Here is a 7559-nt window from a genome sequence, read left to right as displayed (position 1 = left end):
CAGCACCGATTTACTTCAGAGGAGGATGGGCATCGAAGACACTCCATATGGAGTTTATCTTCGCCTTGACAAAGATAGCCATTTGGGCAAGAAACTGTTCTTGCCTGGACTGCTTGATCAACTGGACATGCAGGACCCATAGGAAGGTGACCACTGAACTTTGCTTGACAAAATGGTCCTTCAGGTTCCTGCTTTGCAGAAGAAACTGCCAGACATTCTACAGGACACAGGAAAAAGTGACTTAAAGACTCTAGGCCTGTGGGCTGAAGACAGATGCCCCAACTTTACAAGAAAACTTTGGATGACTGTTCAGGCTGCCAGCTGTCTCTGTCTACCCTGCAAGACTCCCGAAAGTTGCTTGCATCCTTCTCCCATTTCTCAGGTAGTATTATATCCTTCTGAGGTCTTTGATGTGGTTGAAGACTAGATAGTTATAATTTCCTCAGTTATGATAAAAGATGGGTTAGATATAAAACCTTAGACTCACAAATATAAGATAGGATATCTTCTTTAATATTGTAACTGTAATTCTTGTTTAATAATTGTTTTGTTGTATGTAATTTTACTATGTTAAAGTTAAAACCTTCCTTTTTGAAAAAGAAGAAAAGGGGAAGTACTGTGGATATCGCTCTGTATAAATAAACACTGATTGGCTGGTAGCCAGACAGGAAGTATAGGTGGGACTAACAGAGAGGAGAATTGAGGAAACAGAAAGGCAGAGAGGGAGACTGCTTGGAGCCACCACCAGGACAAGCAAGGTGTAAGGTATCAGTAAGCCACAAGCCACGTGGCAAAATATAGATTAATAGAAATGGGCTAAATATAAGAGTAAGAGCTAGACAATGATAGGCCTGAGCTAATGGCCAAGCAGTTTAAATAATGTAAGCATCTGTGTGTTTATTTTATAAGTTGGCTCCAGGACTGGCAGGACTTGGTGGGACCCGGAGAGAAAAACTCTCCAGCTACATTTAGTTTTAAATATTCTAGTTGTTGAATTACAATCTTTATCTGTTTTCCAATGTTTTTATTGCTGTTATAAAGTTTTGTACAATAAATGTGTGGCACTGTCTTTCTGTTTCTGAGTCATTTTTCTTAATGTATGATGTAACTTGCATTTATTTTAATGTTACTTATAGTCTTTCATGACTCAGTATTATTCAGTTATGTGCATATGTGTGTCTCCATTTTCATTAATCTGAAAAGCACCAGCCACTTGGGTAGTTCTATAACTTGGATATTGTGAGTTAGTACCTCAGTTTCACTGGGCTCTGGCTCCAGACTCCTCTCAGCTCCCTAGTCAAAAAAAAGTCAGATAACACATGTTCATACTATAGAGCATAGAGATTATTAAAGAGCAAATAAAACATAGTATTTCCAAGGGCTGGGAATAGACAGTGACCAAAAAGATATTTGCTTGGTCTTACATTTATACAGGCTCTGTGTGTGTGTGTGTGTGTGTGTGTGTGTGTGTGTGTGAACTTTTTATTCATTCAACTTCCCACCTCTTTTTTTTTATTTTTTACATGTTCTTTGATAATGTTGTACAAGATATTTGATATTGTTCACCCCATCAATTCTTTTTTTTTAGAATCTTTTTTTTTTAAATTTTACAATAGTATTCAGTTCTACATAACAGCCACAGATTCCCTTGTTCTCCCCCTTCCTGCCCCCCTCCCCTTCCCCCCAGCACACCCCCCATTCCCACCACCTCCAGATAAAGGCCACCCCCGAGGACTGAGATCGACCTGATAGACTCAGTCCAGGCAGGTCCAGTCCCTTCCTCCCAGACTGAGCCAAGCGTCCCAGGTTTCAAACAGCTATCTCATGCAGCGAGCCCAGGACCTGGTCCCACTGCCTAGTTGCCTCCCAAACAGATCAAGCCAATCAACTGTCTCACCTATTCAGAGGGCCTGATCCAGTTGGGGGCCCCTCAGCCTTTGGTTCATAGTTCATGTGTTTTCATTCGTTTGGCTATTTGTCCCTGTGCTTTATCCAACCTTGGTTTCAACAATTCTCGCTCATATAAACCCTCCTCCTTCTCACTAATTAGACTCCCAGCGCTCCACTCAGGGCCTAGCCGTGGATGTCTGTATCCAGATTCCTCAGTCCTTGGATGGGGTTTCTGGCACAACTATTAGGGTGTTTGGCCATCCCATCACCAGAGTAGGTCAGTCCCGGCTGTCTCTCGGCCATTGCCAGCAGTCTTTTGTGGGGGTATCTTTGTGGATTTCTGTGGGCCTCTTTAGCACTTTGTTTCTTCCTTTTCTCGTGTGGTCTTCATTTACCATGGTCTCCTATTCCTTGTTCTCCCTCTCTGTTCTTGATTCAGGTGGGATCTCCTGTTCTCTTTCCCTCGACCCTCAACGTTCATTGCTCCCACTCATGTCCAGGCTGTTCATGTAGATCTCATCCATTTCTCCGTCATTGGGTGATCCCCGTGTCTTTCTTGGGGTCCTGTTTTACAGGTAGCCTCACTGGTGATGTGAGTAGCAGTCCAGTCATCCTTGTTCCACATCTAGTATCCTCCTATGAGTGAGTACATACCATATTTGTCTTTCTGAGTCTGGGTTACCTCACTCAGGATGATTTTTTCTAGATCCATCCATTTGCCTGCAAACCTCATGATGTCATTGTTTTTCTCTGCTGAGTAGTATTCTATTGTGTATATGTGCCACAATTTATTTATCTATTCTTCAGTTAAAGGGCATCTAGGTTGTTTCCAGGTTTTGGCTATTACAAACAATGCTGATATAAACATAGCTGAGCAAGTGCTCTTGTGGGATGATTGAGCATTTCTTGGGTATATGCCCAAGAGTGGTATAGCTGGATCTTGGGGGAGATTGATTCTCAATTTTCTAAGAAAGCGCCATATTGATTTCCAAAGTGGTTGTACAAGCTTGCATTCCCACCAGCAGTGGAGGAGAGTTCCCCAAGTTCCACATCCTCTCCAGCATAAAGTGTCCTCAGTGTTTTTGATCTTAGCCATTCTGACAGGCGTAAGGTGGTATCTCAAAGTTGTTTTGATTTGCATTTCCCTGATGATTAGGGATGTTGAGCAATTCCTTAAATGTCTTTCAGCCATTTGAGTTTCCTCTGTTGAGAATTCTCTGTTTAGTTCTATAGCCCATTTCTTTTTTTTTTTTTTGGTTTTTCGAGACAGGGTTTCTCAGTGTAGCTTTGCGCCTTTCCTGGAACTCACTTGGTAGCCCAGGCTGGCCTCGAACTCACAAAGATCCGCCTGCCTCTGCCTCCCGAGTGCTGGGATTAAAGGCGTGCGCCACCACCGCCCGGCCTTATAGGCCATTTCTTAATTGGACTGTTGGTCTTTTTGATGTCTAATTTCTTGAGTTCCTTATATATTCTGGATATCAGTCCTCTGTCAGATGTGGTCACCCCATCAATTCTTACCAGATGCTCCCTTTTCTTTACACACTCACTTTTGTGTCCTTTTTTAATTTTATCAAAACCATTTGTGTTGCTCAAAAATTCGCAAAAATGCTATCTTCTATACAGTGGCTAAATGACCAGTGGCTGGAGGCTGGAGAGATGGCTAAGTGGTTAAGGGCACTGACTGTTCTTCCAGAGGTCCTGAGCAATTCCCAGCAACCACATGGTGGCTCACAACCATCTGTAATGAGATCTGGTGCCCTCTTCTGGCCTGCAGTCATACATGCTGTATACATAATAAAAAAATAAATCTTAAAAAAAAAAAAAAAAAAAAAAAAAGACCAGTGGCTGACTATGACCAAATAGGTCATAGGCCCCAGGGAAGAATCTATTAATATTTTCCAGTACAGAGTCATAGATTTAAACTTTTTATTATACCTGTATATTAGTGTATCTCTCAATCTTTATCTGAGAAGCATCTATTGGCAGTGGATGGAGATTAATACAGAGAACCAAAACTGGTCATGAAGCAGAAATAAGAAAGGAACTGCAGATTCATCAGCCTTAAAATGGAACATCTATATCACACACCCTCTTTCCAAGGCTCAGGGATCATTACAGAGGAGTGGATGGAAGGATTTTAACACAAGGCAGAAAATGACTACAGAATAACTGTTTTCTGGACACAATCAGGAAGGGACATATGTGAATTCAGAAATGTAGCAGCGGCATACACTGCTAGCTCAAGTCAGACCAAACTAAAGCATGAAGAGAAGGGGGCAAGGAGTCTCAACTCTAGCTGAAGAGCTACTAGCAATTGGTAGCTGCTGAGAGAAGAGCGTTTTCTTTAAGGTGTCAAGCCAATTATGCTCCCATTGAAAGCCACATATTCAAGAGTATGTGGGCTGCACAAACAGTATCTGACAGGCTAAGAAATGAATAATATACAAAGCTGGGTGGGAAGAAAAGGAGAGTGAAGTTTAGAAGAGTCAGAGGAACAGGGTGAATATGACCAAAATCTTGTATGAAATTCCCAATGAACTACTATAATCAAACAAGGGACCCCAAAGAAGCACACATAAAATTTAATTTACCTGTATAAAGTTGGCCTCATTTTGAAAATGCAAGGATGATTCAATATATACAAACCAATATAAGCAATACATCACATAAATATACTTGATGACAGAAAAGATCTCAATAGATACAGACAGGCAATTTTGACTTATCTGTATTATCATAATCTATTCATGATAAAAGCACTGAAGCACATGTTACTTATATGTGGATATCAGCTGTTAAGCCTTCGATTAGCAGGCTATAATCCATATATATACAAAACTACAGAGTTTAGGAATAAAATAAGGGGCTGGGGGGCTTGAATCCTCCTAGAAGAGGAAACAGATAGATAGCTATGTGTGTCTCTGCATGTATGTGCATTCCTTGTGCTTCTTCTGTTTGTTTTGCCATACTTTGTTTATATTATTACAATTATTAAGTATTATTAAAAATGCCTATTTCCTGTCCTAAAGAGAGAGAGAGAATGTGTGGATATGAGTGGGTGGGGAAGGAAAGTGGTGAGGATCTGGGAGGATTTGAGAGGAGAAACCATTTTCAGAATATATTTTATGAAAAAAATGTCAGTAAAAAGGCAAACCTTTTTCCTACACCTTTCAAAAAGCATTGAAGTAACTAGGGAAAGAAAGATCATTTCTCACCATAGTAAGTACTACATACGGTAAGTCTGCAGACAGTATCATACTAAGTGAGTGGGGGGCACTCAGTCATATATTGCAGGTGTCTCTGTTACCACCACAGGCAGCAAAGTAACAATCCACAAGAGGCAAGAAGGCAGTTCAATTTAGCAAGATGAAGTAGCAGGTACTGGTTCAAACTCCAGGAGTCTGACCCTAAGTAGTTTATTTTAGGTAAATTTAAGAACAGCACAATTTGATGAAAACTTTTCTGGTGATAATTTACTCAATCCAATATGTGCAATAAAGCATACACAAATCTCTTTGATGAACAAATAAACTGAATAAAAACCAGACATGACTACATCTAAACTCTTTGTAAAGTACATGTGACACCTTTCATAAAGATGGGCTTTATAGACTGACTGAGAAAAATAAGGTCATGATGGGGTCTAGGGGAGCATCTGGTGTGGTCTTAGTCACACAGGTAGTAAAAAGGTCACTAAGCTATTAACCATGGCTGCTCTCTGACTACTGGGTAAATAACAGATTGTTCATCCCTCCCTTTGAAGGAACAACCCTGTGTGTTTAACATTCCTGGCTCCCCCAAGCTTATCTTTGAGCACAAGGAACTCGTGACTCCTAAAATGTATGCCAAAATCAGTAATAAGGCAAAGATGTCTTCTTTTTCCAGTCTGGTTTAATATATTGCTTGACATCTTTGTTAAAGCTTATAGACATGAGTGGAAAAAATCAACAGGAAGGGGAAAAAAATTAAAGTATCCTTATTTACAGCTATAATTACTACACATATAAAACACTTTGAAGACTCCACCAGAAAATTTTTAGTGTTTTTTTCTTTCTTTTATTTTTGACATTATATAATCACATCATTTGCCAATTCAGGCTCGTGTTGTCTTTGGCTAAGATTCTTAGCTGGGGTCATCCTTTGCCCTCCCTCTATTCCCTCCAAAGCCTCCCATAAACCTTTCCTTGCTTTCTTTCAAATTTATAGACTCTTTTTTGTTAATTGTTGTTACCTGCATTATATATGTTTTCAGAGATGGCCATTTTGGTGTTGGATAACCAATTGATGTGCTCTTTTGTGGGAAACACTATTTATCCAATATCGAGCATTCTTTATTTGCCTGTAATTCTTTTTTTGTAATTTTATTTATTTATTTTTACATCCTGGCTGCAGTTTCCCCTCCCTCCTCTCCTCTGGGCCCACACACACACACCAATCTCCCTATGTTCCTAACCCCCAATCCACTCCTCCTCCGTTTCTGTTCAGAAAAGGGCAGGTCTCCCATGGATATCTACAAAGCATGGCATATTGAGTTGCAGTAAGACTAAGCGCCTCCCATGCATTAAGGCTGGGTAAGCTGACCCAATATGAGGAGTAAGGTCCCAAGAGATAGCTCTTGCTCCCACTGGTAGGAGTCCCACAAGAGGACCAGCTTACACAAATGTAACATATATGCAGAATGTCAGCCCTATGCAGGCTCCCTGCTTGTCGGCTCAGTCTCCGTGAGCCCTCACCTCCTTCCCACCCTGGGATCCCCTGCCTGGGCCCCTTCGCAGGCCCAGTCCCTGGGTTCACCTGCTGGAGCTTTGTCACCCTGGCAGCTTAGCAACCAGGAGTCAGAAGCGGAAGGAGGGCAGGACCCCGCCCTCATCCTAGGGATGCTGCGAAGCCCTGGGATGTCAGGCAATTTGTGTTTCACACACCGATGTATTCATTCATCTCAAACTTTGCAGACCCAGTCTAGGAACTGAGGAGTATAGTGCCAGGAGCCTTCACCCTATTTTCTAGCTTTAGTTTAGTTTTCTGGTTTTAGTAATTTACTTTGTTCAAGAGGGCTGAGGCTTCCTTCCCTTTGGGGGCTAAGGGTGAGGAGGGACAGAGCTGTAGCAATCAAGCAAGCTTTATTTAAAAAGGGAAAGCAGAGGTCAGTCCTAGTAATCAGACTCATTCTAGTTAACATCATTTCTTCTACCTTTGATAAATTTAAAATACCTTTCTTTCCACTTTTTCTTGATTTGAATTGATTTAAAATAGAAGTTATTACTTAAAAGACTTCTCTCTCTCTCTCTCTCTCTCTCTCTCTCTCTCTCTCTCTCTCTCTCTCTCTCTCTGTGTTGTGTGTGTGTGTGTGTGTGTGTGTTTGCATGCATATGCCCGTGGATGCCAGGCTTCAGATCCCCAAGGAGCTGGTTCCCTGCAGTTATGATCTGAAGTAGGAACTGGGTGCTGGGAACTGAACTGCTAGCCCTCTGAAAGAGCAGCAAGTACTTTGAACTCCCGAGCCATCTCTCTGGCCACCTCTCCTTTACTTATTTTTCATATTATTGTGTTTCCATGTGGACATAGGTAAGGCAAAGAACTTTGTGGAGTCAATTCCTTCCACCTTTGTGTGGGCTCCAGGGTCTAAAAGTTGCCAGGCAAACACAAACCTGTTAGGCTATCTAACCAGC

This window comes from Peromyscus leucopus, chromosome 4 (assembly GCF_004664715.2).
Source record: "Peromyscus leucopus breed LL Stock chromosome 4, UCI_PerLeu_2.1, whole genome shotgun sequence".
Classification (NCBI taxonomy): Eukaryota; Metazoa; Chordata; class Mammalia; order Rodentia; family Cricetidae; genus Peromyscus; species Peromyscus leucopus.
This window is presented reverse-complemented; position numbering follows the sequence as displayed.